This window comes from Podarcis bocagei (genome assembly GCF_964188305.1).
Source record: "Podarcis bocagei genome assembly, chromosome: 12".
In the NCBI taxonomy this organism is placed as follows: domain Eukaryota; kingdom Metazoa; phylum Chordata; class Lepidosauria; order Squamata; family Lacertidae; genus Podarcis; species Podarcis bocagei.
Genome location: NC_138137.1, coordinates 19749273 through 19772097, shown reverse-complemented (window position 1 = coordinate 19772097; position 22825 = coordinate 19749273). Strand labels below are relative to the sequence as shown.

General features: G+C 49.8%; 1 protein-coding gene across 5 annotated transcripts in view; it reads right to left on the bottom strand.

The window, feature by feature from the left end:
* THRB (thyroid hormone receptor beta) overlaps nucleotides 1-22825 on the bottom strand; it is a 194383-nt gene that overhangs the window by 164014 nt on the left and 7544 nt on the right. For 2 of the 5 annotated variants that reach the window (XR_014000945.1, XM_081164820.1), the window contains exon 1: nucleotides 624-938. The exons of 1 other annotated variant lie outside the window; for it this stretch is intronic. The gene's annotated coding sequence lies outside the window, so the exon portion shown is untranslated. Of the gene's footprint in view, nucleotides 1-623; nucleotides 955-22825 lie in introns of those variants that run through there. 2 more of the 5 variants (XM_081164824.1, XM_081164823.1) reach the window with 2 other exon arrangements.

The following is a 22825-nucleotide window of genomic DNA, read 5'->3' as shown; positions in this document are numbered from 1 at the left end:
CACAGATTTTTGTCAACAACTGAGCATACGCCGCGCGGAGCCATCAAGCCCTTAATAATAATAATAATAAAGGAGGAGGAGGGAGAGAAATGTATTTTTAATTGCAAAAAATAAATAATCCAAAAGCCCTGTGATGAAATATTCTGCTCCATCCAACGAACGCCAGTCTGGAAAACCCCGCTCGGCTGCTTGAAGGGGGGGGGGGTCGGATTTAAACGCACACACATATACATATATATGTACACACCTTCTGCAGCTACCCTCCCATCTTTCCAATGATAAAGACTAAAATGCAGAGAGATCGAGGCTCCCCTTCCTCGGTAAACAATCGCAAGGCGTTGCGTGGGAAGCGCGACCGCGGAAAACCTTCGGGGAAAGGGGGGAAAAAAGACAACAGCACAACCCACCCGGGCGAGAGCGATGCGCTTCAGACGATCGAAGCCAAGCGGGTGCTAAAAATACCCAACATCTGGCAGCGCGGCCAAGTCCAGCTGTGAACTCCTGCCCCAGAAGTCCGGGTCAGGAGGGGATCCGTCGCGTGGATCCCCCCCCCCTCCTCAAACAACAACTCCGGATTGCCTTGCTAAAAGAAAAAAGGGGGGAAAGCCCGGGCACTCACTCACCGCGAGCAAATCCGTCGCGGGTCTCCTCTCGCCTGCGCGTCCTGCCCCGGCTGGGGCTCCTGCCCGTCGAGGGCGCGCTGCTGCTGACGCCGCCGCCGACGGGGGAAGTCCTGCCGCCTCCTCGGCCCTGGGCTCCTTCTCCTCCTCCTCCTCCGCCTTCTTCTTCTGCCCACCTGAGTACGCCCCAGCCCCACTGCCTTCCCCAGCCGGTTTGTCTGTCTCGGCGCTGGTGACCTGGTTTCCCCCTCTCTCCACGCGCCCCACCGGGAGCCGGAGGCGCGGCGGCGGCGAGGAGGAGGAGGACTCAGCTCCCGTCCGCCCGCCCCACGATCGCCTCGCCGGGGGTGAGGAGGCAGGCGACGCCCGCGCGCAACGGGGGGAAACGGGCGCAGCCAGCCAGGCGCGCGTCACGCGTGGATCTGCCCCTGGGGACGCGCAGCAGGCCAGCCCACGGGGAAACCGGCTTAGCCCACCTTTAGGAGCGTGGAGAATCGGCACCCCCGGGGGTCATCTAGACCAACCCCCGGTGGCTTATCCAGTCGGAAACGAGCAGCTTTAATTGCTGCGCCAGGAGGTGCGGAGAGGGTCCGGCTGCCGTCACTCCCCTGGGGCTGTGTGCTTCGTATCTGCCCCCCTGGCTGGCAAAGGAAGGCGGGGGGAGATGCCTTTCCCAAGGAAGGAAGCCGGCCCAGGGATCCTGGCGGGATCCTGGGCTTGAGATCTCCCCACCACCACCACCCAGTGCCAGACTGGGCCAAGGCGAGGCTTCCCATGTGGCGCTGCTGGCGCAGCACTTCCGCAACTCTCCCAAAGGAACCTGGGCCGCTCTCCAGAGGGAAGGTTTATACTGTATTGCGATTTTTAAAAATTTATTTAATGCAATAAGACGAATCTCCCACGCACGCCCCGGGAAATTTTGGATGGGTTAGGCAGGGTGGGGCAAGAGCTTAGATGCAGGTCCTTATCTATTTCTTATTATGGGATTTTTAGCAAACGACAAAAATAATCTACCGGCAAAGGTAGATTCGCACCTTTGACATAAGCGTCTCCCAGAAAGCTGCCACCACATTTCTCAGGAAACCAGTTTTTATAAAGATGAAGGGGGCACAATCTGCACAGAAACCCATATATGCTAATTTTACATTATTCAGCTGTGTCAGAGAGATTTTTTTTATTTTTAACTGATTTTATAAAATAAGGAACATTGCAAATGCACTGGAAAACTGCAGCAATTTAGCAATTATTTCTTTCAATGGTTAAAAAGCAGTTCAGGTTTAGAACTGAGTTTTAAAAATACTTTACAGTTTAAAAGTGATTCTGAGCTTTTCCTTGGTGTTGCTGGTTTTAAAAAAAGTAAATAAACAAACAAACTACCAGCTGAAATCGCAGTTAAATTGCTCTGGTCTTGATTTCCTAAATATTCTGTGATAGTTGACAACACCCTTTGCCATCCTGCTGCCCTCCAGCTGCTGCCAGACTCCAACTCCCATCAGTCCCCATCAAGCACAGCTGATGGGAGTTGTATTCCAGCAACATCTGAAGAGCACCAGGTGTGCCAAGCCCAGCTTACAGGTAGCTTTATAAGTTGGCGTTACTGCCTTTCTTATTTGAAACAGGTGGCAATGCCAAATACAAATGACAGGATACCTCTCCAGTTTTTGCTTTAATGAAAATAATTATGTTTCTAATTAAAATATGCCCGCAAGGTAACATTCCCAGCTGTGTCCAGGACGTCACAAAGCACAGGGCCTTAGACTTGCTACTGATTTACTTTCTCTTCTTCTTTTTGCATTTTTAAGACTTAAGTGAGTTCCACTTTACCTCTCTCTGTGTTGAGGACTTCAGTACCTAAGAGATGACTCACATACAGCCTGAAATGTCTGTTATAAAAGTGTCCGCGAGCTTGTGCATTCTCCCCCATTATAGATCTATATAATCTTTAACATGACCTAGACCTCCAAACACCAAGACAACTGAGGTCCATTTTACATTAAGGCAGCAGTGCTGCACATGCCTCCATATTTTGGAATAACCCGGACGGACAATCTTGCACATAAACATCATAGCTGTCAACTTTTCCCTTTTCTTGCGAGGAATCCTATTTGGAATAAGGGAATTTCCCTTAAAAGGGGGGGAAGTTGACAGCTACGATAAGCATGTGTAAGTAAAGGTAAAGGGACCCCTGACCATTAGGTCCAGTCGTGACCGACTCTGGTGTTGCGGCGCTCATCTCGCTTTATTGGCCAAGGGAGCCGGCATACAGCTTCCGGGTCATGTGGCCAGCATGACTAAGCCGCTTCTGGCGAACCAGAGCAGCGCACGGAAACGCCATTTACCTTCCCGCCAGAGAAGTACCTATTTATCTACTTGCACTTTGACGTGCTTTCAAACTGCTAGGTTGGCAGGAGCAGGGACCAAGCAACAGGAGCTCACCCCATCTCAGGGATTCGAACCGCCGACCTTCCGATCGGCAAGCCCAAGAGGCTCAGTGGTTTAGACCACAGCGCGACCCATGTCCCTTTTGAGCATGTGTAGGAGTGGGCTATAAGGCAGGAAGCTGAAGCCTGCCTCTGTGGGAGGTAATCTGAGCATGCCGTTATATTTTGAAAAACCTACAGTCTGCCTTAAACTTTGGCTTCGTTGTTAGTTAATAACGTTAATTTTTTTCTCACATCTTCCTCGGCTGGAGTGCAACATTTCCATGTGTCCCATGTATAAGCTGCATGCCCAGGTCACAAGCGCTTCCTCTCATGCCCTGAATTAACCAACTGGAAACAGTGGCAGGTGCAATTCAGTGCCATGTCAGAAAACAAAACAAGGCAAGTATACATGCAAATGGCGCAGCTGTTCGGATGCTTCTCAGGAGCAGGGATCTATACACATAAAAAGCTCAATCCCATACAGTGGTACCTCGGGTTACATACGCTTCAGGTTACAGACTCCACTAACCCAGAAATATTACCTCGAGTTAAGAACTTTGCTTCAGGATGAGAACAGAAATTGTGCGGCGGCAGCAGGAGGCCCCATTAGCTAAAGTGGTGCTTCAGGTTAAGAACAGTTTTAGGTTAAGAACGGACCTCCAGAACGAATTAAGTACTTAACCCAAGGTACCACTGTATTTGGGGGCTACTTTTTGGGGGAGGCTACTATTTGGGACGCGGGTGGCGCTGTGGTCTAAACTACTGAGCCTAGGGCTTGCCGATGGGAAGGTTGGTGGTTCGAATCCCCGCGACGGGGTGAGCTGCCGTTGCTCAGTCCCAGCTCCTGCCAACCTAGCAGTTCGAAAGCACGTCAAAGTGCAAGTAGATAAATAGATACCGCTCCGGCGGGATGGTAAACAGCATTTCCGTGCACTGCTCTGGTTTCACCAGAAGCGGCTTAGTCATGCTTGCCACATGACCCTGAAAAACTGTCTGCAGACAAACGTTGGCTCCCTCGGCCAGTAAAGCGAGATGAGCGCCGCAACCCCAGAGTTGTCCGCGACTGGACTTAACTGTCAGGGGTCCTTTACCTTTACTTTTCCAGATAGCTTGAGGGTTACAGGGGGGTTAGTAAGCCAACCATATGAATGACCAATGGTGACAAAATTTCTGTGGAAGAAAGAACCAGATAATGCAAAATTCCTGGCAAGAGAAATTGATGAACTATGCTGAGATGGCGACATTAACCGGGAAAATTCGGAACCAGCAGGACTAGACTTTCCTAAAGGAATGGAAGAAGCTTTTGACGTATTTGGAAAGCAACTGTAACCAATTGACATCGCTTGTAGGGTTAAAAGAAGTTTTGGAAGGAGTAATATATAAATTATTGTGAAAATAATTAAGAATAGGTATGAAGATTTGAATTTATAGCAATAACTGTAGTAACAAAATGCATAATTAGAAAGGATTTTAGAAAACCATCAGTTGAGGTTGAAGGAAGTCTTAGGCTGCGATAGCCAAAGACTTTGAAATGATATTTAAAAGGATGATATGCTGGAAAATATGTGTAAAAACCAATAAAAAATATTTATTAAAAAAAAGATAATGCAAAATTCTGCCAGCAAACCTCCAGTGTCTTTTTCTGGCTGAGAACATACATTTTGTCTTCCCTATTATACTTCCTGACATAGGAATTACTGTACTTGCATGCCACAGATAATATAGTGATGGCCAAAACATACGCAGTGATTGTTTCATTTAAGGTGCAATTTCTACATTTTTGCTTTCCAGGGGAGGCTGGTCTACTGGGACATTACCCTACTAAATGAAACATCAAGCACTGATAATAAAATAATAATAATAATAATAATAATAATAAATAATAATAATAATGCCCCCAAAATCTCAAAGCCACACTCTTTCCTGTCGTGTTGACATTCATCTCTTTCCATTTGAGTTTAGAGTCAATCACAGTCAGAAGAGCATGAGATTCTTAATCCCAGGGTTGTGGGTTCAAGTCTCACGTTGGGCAAAGGAGTCCTAGGTTGGCCTAGATGTCCCTTGTGGTCCCTTCCGACGCTACCATTCTATGATTTGCTGTGATTCTTATTTTCTTGCCAGTCGAGCTCTCTACACCAGTTTAGCCACGCCCAATCCAAAAGCACTGTGTGCTGGCCCCGGGGGGGGGAGGGGGAGAGGTACTAATACCGTAGCCAAAGTTCAGTCCAGAGTCACTAGCAGGGTAGACGAACACTGGATGAGACGCGAGGTCCAAAACAGGGAGCCAGGCAGGGGAACAGGAACGCTGGAAGGGCAGCAGCAGGAAGCCAGGCGGGGAACAGGAACACGGGTAGGTCCGCAGCGGGCAGCCGGGCGAGGAACAGGAACACCGGAGAGTAGTAGCAGGAAGCCGGGCGAGGAACAGGAACACCGGAGAGTCAGGAGCAGGAAGCCAGGCGAGGAACAGGCACACTGGGAGTGCAGATCTAGGTCTGGGTAAAGCAGGTACTCCACAACGACGTTGCTCCCGCAACCTGGGACCGGGCTGCCTGACCTTTATCTTCTTCTAAGGCCGGGGGCGGTCCCGGCCCCCAGGAGCCCCGCCTCTCCTGGCCTTAAGGCGAGCACTCCTCCTGGGAGAGACCAGTTCCCTTCGCCTCTCTGCCCTAAGCCTCTGCAGTTCAGGAGAGGCTGAAGGGTTACTGGGCCCCGGAGGAGGCTCACCTGTAGCCACTGAGTCCTCCAGCACTTCTGGGGCCAGAATGGCCTCACCTGGTGCCTGCCCCTGAGGATCTGGCACAGGTGCAGGCTCCTCAGCATCTAGGCCTTGCCCCAGTTCAGCCGGCCCTGGAGGCGGGAACTCCTGTGCCGGCTGGGATTCCAATGGTTCACTCTCAGAATCGGAATCCCAGGCCATCACACCATCCCCCCTCCCAGCCCCCCCCCTCAATTGAGGGTCCGGACCCGGCTTGTTGGGGTACGCCGCATGAAACTCTCGGAGGCAGGCAGGCGCGTGGACGTTGGCCGCTGGTTCCCAGGAACGATCCTCCGGCCCATACCCCTTCCAGTCCACGAGATACTGCAGCTTTCCCCTGCGGTATCGGGAGTCCAGAATGCGTTCCACCTCGTACTCAGGCTCTCCCTGAACCAAAACTGGCTGCGGTCGGGGACGGTTCGGGTGGAACTCATCGGGTGGGGCCACCGGACTCAGAAGGGACCCGTGGAATACCGGGTGAACCTTCAGGGTTGCTGGCAACCGGAGACGGAATGCCACAGGCGAGACCTGGTTCACGATAGGGAACGGGCCGATGAAACGGGCGTCCAGCTTCCGCGAAGGTCGAGAAGGGTGGAGGTGGCGAGTGGAGAGCCATACCAGGTCACCAACGTGGAGTTCCGGCCCCACCTGGCGGTGGCGGTCGGCCTGGACCTTGTACGCCTCCTTGGCCTGGCGCAGCTGCTCCATCAACAACTGTTGCTGGGACTGGAGCTCCTGAAGCCACTCTGTCACCGCAGGGACTGTAGATGCCGGCAGCACATCCGGAAACAACCGTGGATGAAACCCGTAGCTGGCCTGGAACGGGGTCTGCTGGGTGGACGCATTCACTGCGTTGTTATAAGTGAACTCCGCCAAGGCTAGGTGGTCAACCCAGTCATCCTGCTGGTAGCTGCAGTAACACCGGAGGTACTGCTCCAGCACCGCGTTCGCCCGTTCCGTCTGGCCATCAGTCTGTGGGTGGTAGGCAGATGCGAGACAGACCTCTGTTCCGAGGGCCTGGTGCAAAGAACGCCAAAACCGGGACGTGAACTGAACGCCACAGTCGGACACCACACGCTCAGGTAGGCCATGCAGGCGGAAGACATGCTGAAGGTACAGCTGAGCAGTTTGCTTAGCTGAGGGTACGGATGGGCAGGGGGCACAGTGCACCATCTTCGTGAAATGGTCGGAGAAAACTAGGAGGCAGGTACAGCCCCGAGACGGGGGTAGCTCCACTACAAAGTCCAGAGAAACTGTGTGCCAAGGACGTGGTGGAACCGGCAACGGCTGAAGAAGGCCGGGGGGGGTCGCCCGGTAGGCCCCTTGGCCCGCCTGCAGACATCACAACCAGCGACGTAGCGAGCCACGTCAGCCTTCAGACGGGGCCACCAAAACACTCGGCTTACCAGATGGGTGGTCCGATACTGCCCAAAGTGCCCCGCTGCTGGAGCATCATGGGTCATCCGGAGAACCTCAGCCCGCAGCGGCCCTGGTGGGATGTACAGACGCCCGTGGTGCAGCAGAAGACCCTGATGCAAGACCAGCCCTGGATACTGAGCGCATGACCCTTCGGCCAGTTCCCGGAGTCGTTCCTGGGCCCAAGCGTCGACCCGCTGCTGTTCCCGCACCCGAGCCTGCAGTGGCTCAACCTCCTGAGTGGCCAGGAATGCAGCTGGTGGTAGGATCGTGGTGGGTACTGCTTGCTTTACCGTGTCTGCGTTGTCTTCAGGTTTCCGGGACAGGGCATCCGCCTTCTGGTTTTGGGAGCTAGGGATGTAGCGGATCCGGAACTGGAACCGGGAAAAGAACAACGCCCACCGGATCTGCCTTTGGTTCAGCTTGCGGGTGGTCTGGAGGTACTCCAGGTTCCGGTGGTCGGTTCTCACCTCCACCGGGTGTCGTGCCCCCTCAAGATGGTGGCGTCAAACCTCAAAGGCCACCTTGATGGCCAGTAGTTCCTGCTCTCACACGGTATAGTTACGCTCCGCCGGGAGGAGCTGGCAGGAATAGTAGGCGCAGGGTAAGAGTGGTGCTTCCGGTCCGCACTGCTGAGACAAGACGGCACCGAGAGCCGTACTGGAGGCGTCAGTCTCTACCACAAAGGGTCGAGCAGGATCCGGATGTTGTAAGATTGGCGCTCTCTGGAAACAGGCCTTCAACCCTTGAAATGCCTCCTCTGCCTCCTTGTCCCAGGAAAACGGCGTCTTGGGGCGCAGTAGCCGGGTCAACGGGGTGGTGCGATGAGCATAATCCGCAATGAAGGTCCGGTAATAGTTGGCGAACCCCAGGAACCGCTGTAGGTCCTTGCGGTTCCGAGGTGCCGCCCATTCTCGAACCGCTGCCACCTTCCCAGGATCCATCTGCACCCCACCTGGTGAGAGTCGGTGACCCAGGAAGTCCACTGACCGCTGATGGAACTCGCACTTGCTGAGCTTTGCATACAGACGGTGCTCGCGCAGGCGCTGCAGCACGGTCCGGACATGACCCTCGTGGCGCGCCGGATCACGGGAGTAAACCAGAATGTCATCCAAGTACACCACCACGTACTTGTCTAGCAAGTCCTGGAACACGTGGTTGATGTACCGTTGGAACACAGCAGGCGCGTTGCACAAACCGAAGGGCATAACCAGGTATTCGAACTGCCCGTACCGGGTCCCGAATGCTGTCTTCCACTCATCCCCGGCTCGGATCCGAATCAAATTGTAGGCACCCCGGAGGTCTAGCTTGGTGAACACCTGTGCCCCTTGCACCCTCTCCAGTAACTCCGAAATAAGGGGCAAGGGGTACCGGTCTGGGATGGTAATTTTATTCAGGGCCCGGTAATCATGGCAAAGGCGGAGCTCCCCACATTTCTTTTTAACAAAGAGCACTGGCGCAGCAGTGGGCGAGGTAGAAGGCCTAATGAACCCACGCTCCAGGTTCTTGCGCAAGAAGTCCTGTAAAGCCTCGCGCTCTGGCTCTGTTAATGAGTATAAGCGACTCACCGGTAGGGGCGCTCCGGGCTGGAGGTCTATGCCGCAGTCAAAGGACCGATGCGGCGGCAGCTGGTCTGCCCCCCGTTCCTCGAACACGTCGTGATAGTCCCGGTACTCAGCGGGGAGCGTTGCAGCAGCCTCCTCCGTGGGCGCAGCTGCTAGCATCTCAGTCTCAGCAGGAGAACTTGGGTCTGGGAAGTGTACAGTCCGTTTGACCCAGTCAATCTGCACATTGTGTGCCTCCAACCAGTCCATCCCAAGCACCAAGGGGAACCGGGGCATGGAGGCAATATCCAAAGTTCGCATCTCACGGTGCTGCTGGAGACACAGGACCAGGGGCTGGGTCTCCTGAGTAACGGCACCCGAACGCAGGAGCCGTCCGTCGATTGCCTCCACCTTGTTCTGAAGTGGCACCCGATGATGGGCAGCAAAAGCAGTGTCCATATAAGAGCGGGTTGCCCCCGAATCCACTAGAGCATGGGTAAGGATCCAGGGCCCACCTGGAGGGTATAGACGTACCGGAACCATAAGGTGTTGTAGTTCAATTGGTGCGGCCCCATTCTGTGCGGTTTGGGACCCCAGGTAGCCAGGGCCATCAGCTACTGGAGTTGGCGGTTTCCCTGTGGCTGGCGTTTCTCAGGACAGGACCGGGCATAGTGTCCACTTCCGCCACAATAGAGACATAGATTCCCCTCCCGACGCCGCGACTTCTCTGCGGGGGAGAGGCGTGGCCGCACTGCCCCAAGCTGCATAGGTTCCTCCAATGACTCAGCTGTGCCTGTGGGACTGCTGGTAGAAACTGGTGCTGAGAACTGGAAGTGCCGGTGGCCCCGAGCCTGACGACGGTCCTCCAGCCGATTGTCTATCTGTAGACTCCGTTGGATGAGGGTGTCTAGCGTGGTGGGGCGTTCCATTGTGGCCAGCTGGTCCAGTATCTCGTCTGAAAGCCCCTCGAGATACTGGTCCCGAAGAGCAGAATCATTCCAGGTCAAGTCCTGTGCCAGCAGCCGGAATTCCGTGGTGTATGCGGCCACCGTGGACTTGCCCTGTTTCAACCGCCGAATCGCCCGGTTGGCTTGACTCCCCTTCTGGGGGTTGCCGAACGCGGCCTCCAACAGATTGCAAAACCCCACATAGTCCGCCAGCAAGGGGGAGTCTTGCCTGAGCAGCGGCAACGCCCACTTGGCCGCCTGGTCCTTTAACAAACTAATCAAAAAGTGCACCTTGGTGCAGTCGTCAGGGAAGTTCCGGGCGCGCCCCTGAATATACAGCTTGGCCTGGGCAAGAAACATGGGAAAGCTGGCCGGGGCCCCATCAAATTTCTCAGGCAAGGCCACTGGGTACTTGCCAGGAGCCGGGGCGTCGGCCCCAGGAGCCGGTAGGGCGTCCAACCGCTGCTGAAGTGCCGTCACCGCGTGACTGAGCTGCTGCACGGTGTGCGTCAAGGCCTGGTTCTCCTGGGCTATTGCCAACAGTCTAGCCGCTTGGTCGGCCATGGCCTCTGACTCTTCCCGAACGCACCCCAACAAAGAGGGAGTGCGGGTGGGGCGGGAGCAAACTGTGCTGGCCCCGGGGGGGGGGGGAGAGGTACTAATACCGTAGCCGAAGTTCAGTCCAGAGTCACTAGCAGGGTAGACGAACACTGGATGAGACGCGAGGTCCAAAACAGGGAGCCAGGCAGGGGAACAGGAACGCTGGAAGGGCAGCAGCAGGAAGCCAGGCGGGGAACAGGAACACGGGTAGGTCCGCAGCGGGCAGCCGGGCGAGGAACAGGAACACCGGAGAGTAGTAGCAGGAAGCCGGGCGAGGAACAGGAACACCGGAGAGTCAGGAGCAGGAAGCCAGGCGAGGAACAGGCACACTGGGAGTGCAGATCTAGGTCTGGGTAAAGCAGGTACTCCACAACGACGTTGCTCCCGCAACCTGGGACCGGGCTGCCTGACCTTTATCTTCTTCTAAGGCCGGGGGCGGTCCCGGCCCCCAGGAGCCCCGCCTCTCCTGGCCTTAAGGCGAGCACTCCTCCTGGGAGAGACCAGTTCCCTTCGCCTCTCTGCCCTAAGCCTCTGCAGTTCAGGAGAGGCCGAAGGGTTACTGGGCCCCGGAGGAGGCTCACCTGTAGCCACTGAGTCCTCCAGCACTTCTGGGGCCAGAATGGCCTCACCTAGTGCCTGCCCCTGAGGATCTGGCACAGGTGCAGGCTCCTCAGCATCTAGGCCTTGCCCCAGTTCAGCCGGCCCTGGAGGCGGGGACTCCTGTGCCGGCTGGGATTCCTCCGGTTCACTCTCAGACTCGGAATCCCAGGCCATCTCACACTGCTACAGCCAGGAGGTCCTGCCCACCTGCTTCCCTGAAGAAAAAAACATGATAAATGTATATGTAACTAGAGCTGCAGGCTCCTTACCCTAGTTTTGCTCGTTCCCCCAGCCTCCTGGCATCATTGTGACAATCCAGCCACAGAATATAACATTCGTAGGGCTGCTGCTACATGGACATAGCTGGAGGGTGCAGGGAGACAGCTGCCCCCCCTTCAAGCGCCGTATTTTTCGCCCTATAGGACGCACTTTTCCCCCTCCAAAAATGAAGGGGGGATGTGTGTGCGTCCTATGGGGCGAATGCAGACTTTCGCTGAAGCCTGGAGAGCGAGAGGGGTCGGTGCGCACCGACCCCTCTTGCTCTCCAGGCTTCAGGAAGCTATCTGCAAGCCTTGGGAGCCCGCGGGAGTTCCCGCCGGGCTCCCAAGGCTTGCGGACAGCAGCCTGCAGCCCAAAACCCGGGGAGCGCAGCAGAGCGCGCCCCGGGCTTCGGACAGATATCCGCAAGCCTGGGGAGCCTGGCAGGAGTTCCCGCCGAGCTCCCAAAGCTTGAAGATAGCCTGTTCTGGGGGCTGGGGTAGGGGGAAGCTCGGGCTTCCCCCGCCCCAGCCCCGCACCTAGGGGGGAAATAATCCCCCCCCTTATTTCCCCCCCCAAAAAAGTAGGTGTGCCCTATGGGCCGGTGCGCCCTATAGGGCGAAAAATACGGTAAGTAAGTAAGTATACTTAACTAACTGACCAATTGTGTCACAGATAACTTGGTTCTGCCCCACCAACACAAAGCCTCCCGCCCCCTAAAATGAAGCCCATGTGCTGCCATGGCAGACCCATTAGCCTGGTAATCTGTTCTGGACATGCTCAGAGCTGTTTCCTTGAAGGCCACACCACCACACAGCTCGTAGCACTTTGAGGGAAGTGTGGAGGTTTGCTATTTCTGTTTATCTTTAGGTTTAAAAAATGGTTTCTGTATGTATGCACGTCTTTGACAGGCCACTGTAAGGACGGAATGATGGACCTTTGACATGATCAAAGTAGGACTCCTATGTTCTTATGCAGACGGTTTGGCGCAACTGCAGAACTGGATTGTCAACTGGTTGCTGTGGTTAGCTCAATACTGACTGTAAGATCTACTGTTCGCACAAAGGATACCTGTTATGGAATCATCTTATTAAGTATCAACAGAGGTTCCTCATTCAGGAGGCAGGTGCACTCTGCGCATGCTCAAGCCACTGATTTTTGAGGTCCTAGTTCCTAACCATGCCTCCCCTGCACAAGTCAGAGGGTTCTGAGGTTTGAGAGAAGGAGTTCGTTGTACAAATAGTTAAACCCCTTAGGCTGCATCACCCTTTGATCTGGTAGAATATTGCCTGTATTATTTTCCTTCTCAGTAAGTCGAATTGTCTTTACACTTTTTAAAAATAAAGCTCATCAGAGGATCTGGAGACTTCATTTAAAATCCCTCCACTGTGTCCCTGGTGTTGTGCATTACTCTGGTATACTTTCAACCAAAGGAGCAGCCAGTTAGCCTTGACTTACAACAGAAAGGAAACATTAGGCAAGCAGCACTTTAAAAGGCTAGCAAACGTATCTATCTATCTATCTACAGTGGTATCTCGGGTTACAGGCGTTTCATATTACAAATGCTTCAGGTTACAGACTTCGCTAACCCAGAAATAGTACCTCGGGTTAAGAACTTTACCTCAGGATGAGAACAGAAATCGTGTGGTGGTGGCGCGGCGGCAGCAGCAGCAGCAGCAGGCCCCATTAGCTAAAGTGGCACCTCAGGTTAAGAATAGTTTCAGGGTAAGAACGGACCTCCAGAACGAATTAAGTTCTTAACCTGAGGTACCACTCTATCTATCTATCAATCAATCACCTATCTATCTATCTATCTATCTATCTATCTATCTATCTATCTACCTATCTACCTATCTACCTATCTATCTAATCTATCTATCTTTAAGGTGCTACAGTGTTTTCACTAACATTACACCATGGTCTTTACAGGATTGTCGTGAGGATAAAGACTATAACATACTCAGGCAAACTTAAAATGCTATTACAAAAGTAGGATGGTGCAGAGGATAGTACAGGTGAGAATTCAGTGTGCGGAGCCTATGCAGTAGGTGAGTATAAACTGTGGCAGACTTGGGGCTTTAAAATTTCAGCGGCACCCTGTGCCACGCCAAAATTCGGCACCCAAAGTTCTTCGCTTGTGCACGTAAAAGAAACATACTAAATTATACCACTCTCTAGGGCAGCATTTCTCAACCTGTGGGTCCCCAGATGTTGTTGAACTACACCTCCCATCACCCCTAGCTAGCAAGGCCAGAGCTCAGGGATGATGGGAGTTGTAGTCAAACAACATCTGAGGACCCACAGGTTGAGAACCGCTGCTCTAGGGCATCTGAGTTTTTTCCAGTGCAAACTGAATTTCCCCCCGATGCTTTCCCAATTCAATTTTTTCTGCAAACCCAAAGCACTGCTCCAGGGGCATGTGTGGTGAATTCCTGGGACATGCATCCAGGAAGAAAAACACACTGTCCAGACTTCCATGCTTGTGAAGTACACACTTTTCAAATAGGGAGATGATAATATATGCTGGGAAACGTAATGTGTGGAGCATCCACAAGCCTTCATTAAACCCATTAAACACAAATGAATTTAAAGAACTCTCAACAAGACGTGAAATGCAATAGGACATTTTGCTTCCCTATCGACCTGTCGGAAGTAATCTTTAACTCAAACGTCATTTACATCCAAATTCTTTTCCCCCTGGAAGGAAGATAATGGGTGCTAATGTGTTTTCTTCATGATGAGGCAAAGTAGGATGTTTTGGGCTCAAGACAAGATTTAGTATATCTAAAGGATGAATAGTTTGGAGGAGATCGTAATATTAGCACAACAGCTGTGAAAGAATGGTTGTTGTTATTTTCCAAATACAGTGGTACCTCAGGTTACATACGCTTCAGGTTACAGACTCCGCTAACCCAGAAATAGTGCTTCAGGTTTGCTTCAGGATGAGAACAGAAATCGTGTTCCGGCGGCGCAGCAGCAGCAGGAGGCCCCATTAGCTAAAGTGGTGCTTCAGGTTAAGAACAGTTTCAGGTTAAGTACGGACCTCCGGAACGAGTTAAGTACTTAACCTGAGGTACCACTGTACCTGCCCATCATTGCGCCATTTATCACAACATGATGTTGGAGCCATTCAACACCAAGACAACTGCTCTTGTCCTCAATGGGACAAATTAGTCATGAGTTAACTCGTCCCCCTTATTTCAATTGGAACCAAGGGCAGCTAAATTGAGGTGCCTCCATCTTCTCACTATTTTCCAGGAGGGATTAAAGTAGGGCTACCAGACATCCCTGTTTCCCGGGGACAGCCCCCAAATTTGCAAATAAGTCCCTGGACAAATTCCATCCCCGGAATGTCCCCAGATTTCATCTAAGAAATGCAGCAGCAGCAGTCTTAGCAGCTTGGAGCAGTAGGCTCTGGCTGGCTTCAGAAGCTGCTCAGAAGTCCCCATATGATGGTGGCGCAGGGGCTCAAAGATGCAGCTTCCGGGCTGCCTCCACCTTCCCAGACCTCAGCAACTAAGCTGTGAAGGGAGGCTTCATGCAGCCTCCCAACTCCTACTTTTTTAATATATATATATATATATATATATATATATATATTCAGGATTTTCTTGTTTTACAGAAGTGTAGTGCCTCGTATTTTTTTTTTTCATGTAACATTTTTACAAATCCGTTTCATTTGTTGAGGCATTAGGGGGAGAAGAAAAGAAAAAAGAAAAAAGAAAGGGGGGTGGAGAGAGGGAAGATGGATAGGGGTGGGGTCGGGTGGCGGTGTTTCTATTATGTTTAATGTATGTAGAGTTTGGTGTCAGCGTTGCTTGTGTTGTTCACTTGTGTTCCTTTGGTGGTGAGAGAGGTTGGGGTTGGCCTAGGGTGTGATTGTTTGCTTGTGATTGGCTGTGGTGATCTTTGTTTTCGTGTGTGGGTGAGGTGGGTGGGTGTTTTGGATCAGGTTAGCCATATTGATTTGTATGCTGTTGGTGGATTATTGTCACTGTCCTGTTGGGCTGTGTATGTGATAAAGGGGAGCCATACCGGGGTGAAGGCGTCTTTTTCTGTTTGTCCCCGTGTCAGTTTTAGTTTATTAGTTAATTTTTCTAGTAGGGCTGTTTCCCATACTATTTGGTACCATTGGTCCATGCTTACTCTCTCCAGTGTCTGGTTATGGTGTTTCTGGCTGCTGAGAGCAGGTGGGTTATGAGTTCTTTGTGGTGTAAATGGGCATTGTTGTCTTGGAAGATGTTTAGTAGGGCCAATTCTTGGGTGATGTCTATTACTTGCTTAGTTATTTTACATATTTCTTGTATGGCTGTTGTCCAGAATTGTTGGGTTTTGGGACACTCCCACCACATGTGGAGGTATGTGCCTGTGGAGGTGCACCCTCTCCAGCATTTTAGTGAGGTTCCTGGGTGTATTAGCGCTAGTTTCCTTGGTGTTAGGTACCACCTGTAGGTGAGTTTCAGTGTGAGTTCTTTTCTTTTCGTTGATATGGATTTAAAGGGGGGTTTAGACCACATTCTGGTCCATTGAGTGGGGTTAATCTCATAGCCTATGTCATTCTCCCATTGTTTTTTGATTGCGTCTAGGGGATTTGCGGGATTTTGGAGTAGTATTTTGTATATTGCGGATACCGACCCTTTACTGGCTCCCAACTTCTACTTGCGTGCAAGCAGGAGTGGGGCGGGGATCTCTTAGCTGTGAAGGGTGGCCTCACGCTGCCTATCAGAGCTTGCATGCAAGCAGGAGGGGGCAGGGATCTCTCAGTTAGGCAACGGGAAGCCTCCCTTCCCAGCTGAGAGATCCCCGCCCCCTCCTGCTTGCACGCAAGTAGGAATGGGATTGGGGCTGCTCCAATGGGAAGGGAGGCATCGCTCTGCCCAAGCCTCACTGCCGCCACTCTCGGCCTTCCTTCTCCACCTTCCATGCCTAACCCACTGCACACCGCTTCCCCACCACCGCCACCACCACCAAAGAACCAACAACTCAGGGGCTGCCCAAGCTCATGGAGAAAGGAAATAGAAGCCTCGGAGGAAGGGGAAACATGGCGGTTGAGGTCAAGGTGGCAGCCACCCCCTTCCACTGCCACCGCTGCAGCATCAACATCCTGAACGTGTAGTATTTATTTATTTATTTATTTATTTATTTATTTATTTATTTATTTATTGTGTCCCCGGATTCATTGAAAAAAAAAATCTGGTGACTTTAGATTAAAGCACATATGGGAACTTCAGGTTTGCGCAACTGAAGTGGATTAAAGTGCTCTGTCGCCCCAGCACAAGAAATCCACTTTTTAAAAAAAAATTTACAAAAAAAAAACACCGCCCAGACATCTTGCAGTTTGGGAAATGCATTTAAAAGTTTGGAATAAAATAGGGATTAATGGGAAGATGTGTAAACGCCCTGCAAGCAAATCAGGATGTCTGGGTGGTTTTTGTTGTTGTTGTTGTTTAAATTTTTTAAAAAGTGGATTTCTTTGTCATCTAACTGTCCTGCAAACAGATGAGAACAAATGCTCAATAAAGAACAGGCATCATCTTGCTACCACATCAGCTTTGCGCAAACAAATCAGGATGAAAGCTCAATAAACAGGTCATATGGAGGTGCCCTTGGGTCAGAATCCAAAAGAATAATTAAAAGCTAGTGAAACGTCAAAATACTAGTAATCTCATAAAGCCACTTATTCACTAATCCAAGTTGCCTAAAATACAAGGTACACATCTCAATATTGCTGCAGCACGATTGCTGACAGGAATGAGGCCTTGTCAGCATATAAAGGTAAAAGGTAAATGAACCCTGGACGGTTAAGTCCGGTCAAAGGCGACTATGGGGTGCGGTGCTCATCTCGCTTTCAGGCTGAGGGAGTCAGCGTTTGTCCACAGACAGCTTTCCGGGTCATGTGGCCAGCAGGACTAAACCTCTTCTGATGCAACGGGACACCGTGACGGAATCCAGAGACTTGGGACTGTTTACTTTCCTGCCACAGAGGTGCCTATTTATCTATTTGCACTATCGTGCTTTCGAACTGCTAGGTTGGCAGGAGCTGGGACAGAGCAACGGGAGCTCACTCTGTTGTGGGGATTCGAACTGCTGACCTGATCGGCAAGCCCAAGAGACTCAGTGGTTTAGACCATAGCATGTGCAGAGGTCTGTGCTGGTTGCTGATCTGCTACCAGATCGAGTTTAGGGTGTTACTATGAGTATATAGGTGGGACACGGGTGGCACTGTGGGTTAAATCACAGAGCCTAGGACTTGACGATCAGAAGGTCTGCGGTTCGAATCCCCGTGATGGGGTGAGCTCCTGTTGCTTGGTCCCTGCTCCTACCAACCTAGCGGTTTGAAAGCACGTCAAAGTGCAAGTAGATAAATAGGTACCGCTCCAGCGGGAAGGTAAACAGCGTTTCCTTGCGCTGCTCTGGTTCGCCAGAAACGGCTTAGTCATGCTGGCCACATGACCCGGAAGCTGTACGCCAACTCCCTCGGTCAAGAAAGCGAGATGAGCACCGCAACCCCAGAGTCGGTCACGACTGGACATAATGGTCAGGGGTCCCTTTACCTTTACCTTATGAGTATATAGAGCTCTTTAACAACTTGGGACCAGTTTACTTACGAGATCACCTTACCGCACATGTGTCCACTCAACCACTTCAATCGGCAAAATTGGCACTTTTACAAGTGTCACGTACGATTTCCCTCAACTGTGCCAATTAAATTAGAACATCCCATTTTTGGGGGGGCATGCTCTCATTTGAGAGCATAGCACCCCGAAACACAAGGGAACATGGCACCCAAAAACACACAGGAATATGGCCCCAGAAGATGGGTGTTACAGTTTTCAGCTGCAAGATGTTGCATGTACTACCCACAGTGCATCTGAAAGCATCGTTTAGTGTGGCAGCACCAAACTCTGGAACTGCTTGTCAATTGATCTCAGACATTTGCCTTCCCTGTATTCCTTTTGGCACCTGATGAAGTCATTCTTATTTAGACAAGCCTATCCAGATGATCTGAAAGTTTAGTCATAGGAGTAAGTTTGTAGGAGTTTGTAGTCTATTTTATTGCAGCTTTATCCTGTATGTTTTTATTTGCGGTTGTAATTGCTTTAAAGATAATTTTATCAGTCTACTTGGACTATTGTATTCAAGGTAAATACTATGAAAAATAATAATATCATTTTGTAAATCACATTACAGTATATATACAAACTGCTTTTTAAATCCTATCCCATCCCATTCATTCTCACATAAGCTTTGAAAAGTAGGTCTCTGTTATTCCCATTTCACCTGCTCATAGCCAAGAAAGGGATCAATATAAAACCATTTGTGGGACTGCAGCTACTTTCATTAAATAGTAGGTTGTGTCCAGAGTTACACAGGGCAGAACTTCATAAAAGTTGGGTTTGGCTTATTCCCCTTTACAGCGGTATCACAGAAGTTGAAAGGAATCCTTTCCGGAAGTCCGTTCGACTTCCAAAACATTCGGAAACCAAGGCGTGGCTTCCGATTGGCTGCAGGAAGCTCCTGCAGCCAATTGGAAGCTGCAGAAGCTGCGTCACCATTCAGGTTCCAAATAACATTTGCAAACCGGAACACTCACTTCCAGGTTTGCGGTGTTCGGGAGCCAAAATGTTTGACTTGCAAGGCATTCGCAAACCAAAGTACAACTGTATCTTTACAATCTGATACGTTCCTGAATATATGATCTGGAAGGTTGGAGAACCCTCCAGAACAATGTGGGAAGTGCCGCTGGAATCTGCAGGCAGGATTGGGAAGTGGCAAAAATTGCCTCCCAGCTCATAGGAATACCCAATTTGCATCACTTCCATGAATGGAAGGAGCCCTTACATTCACATAACAGCATGTCTGGACCCAACCCATTGATTCAAGACAGGCTGGAGGAGTATAAAAAAGGGCACAATATAGCCTTCATAAAGGTGAAATATTAGCTAAGAGGTTTGGACACCTGCTAGGTATAAAAACAATGACTAATCTAAAAAAAAAAAAAAAACTGCAGGAATATTAAGAGGCACTTGCAATTTCATATCATTTAATGTTGATGACTGAATTAAAATATAAATTGAGTCTCTCTCTCTCTCCTTCTGCCAAGAATGAGTCACATACAAACATAATGAAACCAGAAATGGAAAGAACTCTCCTACAATGTGAATGTGGGCGAGCTTTTCAAAAAACTTCTAATGAACATATTTTTAAAAATGTCTACACTAGCTGGCAAGATCAATATGAAGCAAACCGCATGATTTGTTTTTGTGCCTTCACCATACGCAGGAGAGCAAGTCCTATAAATCAATGCTGACATTAATTTTTTAAACGCCTTTATTCCTATATGACTACATCAAAGAAAATGAAGGGGGAAAAAAAATCCCAAACATTAAGTGACTCACAGTTACAAAAGGAAGGCAACAGTGAGTTAATCCCTTCACGTAGGATTAGCTAAGGGCAACCAGCTACCATTGTCCTTAAATAACCCTGTCATTTTCGGGGTTGCTGAATAGTGACTACAGCACGCTGACATGATAAATACACACTATTTTGAAATTATCAAAAAGCAGACATGTGGGGATGTGTCATGAACAGAGAAATCATGCCCGGTGCCTTGTTTTCATTGTGTTAAGTAACACTCCAGCAAGGTTCACCCCTAGTGATGTCAGTTACTTCTACCCTGGTACAGTAATGCCATTATAGAGCGGCAGCAAACTATTACAGCCTTCAGTTTCAGCAGCAGACAAATTAGCAACTGCCCGTTTTCGGAACCTGCAACAGTTTTAAGGCACATGACTCCTGTTTCCCCAACAACAACTACCGAGCACGAGATTAGCAAAACCAACTTTACCAGATTATCTCCACCAGCTCCTTTGCATTCTTCCCTGCCTCTGCTTGAGGCGGTAGAGCAGGGTCACACACAGGTGATAGTGGAAAGGTTTCTAGGTAAAGTCCCAGCCTGGCCAATTTGTTATTGTTGTTTAGTCATTTAGTCGTGTCCGACTCTTCGTGGCCCCATGGACCAGAGCACACCAGGCACTTCTGTCTTCCACTGCCTCCCGCAGTTTGGTCAAACTCATGCTGGTAGCTTCAAGAACACTGTCCCACCATCTCGTCCTCTGTTGTCCCCTTCTCCTTGTGCCCTCCATCTTTCCCAACATCAGAGTCTTTTCCAGGAAGTCTTCTCTTCTCATGAGGTGGCCAAAGTCTTGGAGCCTCAGCTTCACGATCTGTCCTTCCAGTGAGCACTCAGGGCTGATTAAGAATGGACAGGTTTGATCTCCTTGCAGTCCATGGGACTCTCAAGAGTCTCCTCCAGCACCGTGCTTCAAAAGCACCAATTCTTCAGGAGATCAGCCTTCTTTATGGTCCAGCTCTCACTTCCATACATCACTACTGGGAAAACCATAGCTTTTACTATATGGACCTTTGTTGGCCAATTAGCCCCTGATTAATTATCTGCTCCATGGTGAGTAGTGGGGGAAACCATGTGCACATGAGGAGCACTGTTTCATTCCTCAAAATCCCACTGATAAGCATGTCCTGTTGGCTTCAGTATCACATCACAGGATTAAGATATCTGACCTTTACCTACCGATGAAGAGGGAAATCCTGTCGGTCCACAATCCATATCAGAAGCAGTGCTGGATTAAACCCTGTGGAGGCTCCTAAGGGCCCACCACTCTAGTTGGGATAACATTGAACTAAGAAAGCTTGGTTGTAATTTTCTTTCAAGATCAAATCAATATTGTATTGATCTGTTGTCGTGGGGACCATAGGCTGGTGCCTGCTCTGGCTATTTGGTAATCCAGCACCGATCAGAAGTACAGAAGGATGCTGTGCCAGTGTTGAGATACAGTGTTTGCATTAAAGCCCGTGTCTCTTTGGAAAAGTAGTTCCAGCACAACTGAAACTCAAAATCAATCAGTTCTTAAAGCCAGAATGGGTACATAGCCCAGTTCTCTAGCTAACAAACTTGAATAATTTTTGTAATTCAAACCAGGATTTATTACAAATTAATTTCTGGTTTCTGCGCATGCATGTTCTGCATAACTAAGCATCAAGCACCTCCATCTTTTGCACATGCTGAAATGTTGATACCTGTAACCCCTGACTTGCTGAAGAAACTGTAAATGCAATGATTTTGCAACTCGTTTTAGGTGCTACATTCCACACACACACCCGTAACAAGCGGCCATATTTAAGCCTTGTTGCTCTTTCTTTACCTCCTGACCTACTTTCTGAGAACTTGGCTGGCATACAGCTGTTGCTTGGCATATGACTAGTTACAGGTAGGTAGCCGTGTTGGTCTGCCGTAGTCGAAACAAAATAAAAAAATTCCTTCCAGTAGTACCTTAGAGACCAACTAAGTTTGTTATTGGTATGAGCTTTCATGTGTATGCACAAGAAGAAGTGTGCATGCACACGAAAGCTCATGCCAATAACAAATTTAGTTGGTCTCTAAGGTGCTACCGGAAGGAATTTTTTTTATTTTGTTTCGCTTGGCATATGAGATTATCATTTGAGTTAATGCAATATCTGTAAGGTAAAGGTAAAGGGATCCCTGACTGTTAAGTCCAGTTGCGAATGACTCTGGGGTTGCGGCGCTCATCTCGCTTTACTGGTCGAGGGAGCCGATGTTTGTCCACATACAGTTTTTCCGGGTCATGTGGCCAGCATGACTAAGCTGGTTCTGGCGAAACCAGAGCAGCACATGGAAACGCCGTTTACCTTCCTGCCAGAGAAGTACCTATTTCTCTACTTGCACTTGATGTGCTTTTGAACTGCTAGGTTGGCAGGAGCTGGGACCAAACAACGGGAGCTCACCCTGTCGCGGGGATTCGAACCGCCGACCTTCCGAACGGCAAGCCCAAGGCTCAGTGGTTTACACCACAGCAACACCCGCGTCCCTAACATCTGTACTGATACCTGAATAAGTGGGTGATGCCAAACTCCAGTGGCATCCTGGAGCTAACTAAAGCTACATTTAGCCATGGCTCACACTGCAAAGTGTATAGGTATAAATTCATGTTTGCTACCAAATATTCTAACAGCATATTCATTTTAACTTATTACTAATATAATGCTTCAGCACAACATGGCTAATTTTCCACCGCAATATTCTGCTCTTTGGAAGATAAAACATCTAATATTATAGCCCATATCATGGGCATCCCCTGCTATTCCAATATCTTACTGGTATTCTTTCAAGCTTTTATTCTTGCTATGCCATATTTTGTGCATCAAATTATTAGAGGTGCTGAGCAAACTAAAAATAGAATATACCACACTGTTTTCATTTGTAATACTTTCTTTACCATGGCATATCAGATTCTTTCGTTTTCCAAAAGAGGAACAAGATGTGTATGTAAGCATGAACATTAAAATACAAACAAAAATGGAGGGGGGAGGCGAAGGAGGAAAAATTGGAAGCTTCCTGCTACTGCACAGTGCATATGGCCTGAACAAAAATCTTATTTTCCTTTGCATGCAAAAGCTCAGGAGAGACCTTGCATGGATGCACATAGCAAGGAGAAAACGTCCTCCTGAAACCAGAAGGGTCTAAAAATCTGAAGCAGGAAAAATAGCAGAGAATATTCACATTCAACCTATCAGTTTTAAAAGTGCAGCTACTCTCAAAGAATATGATAAGTTTGCAATCTCC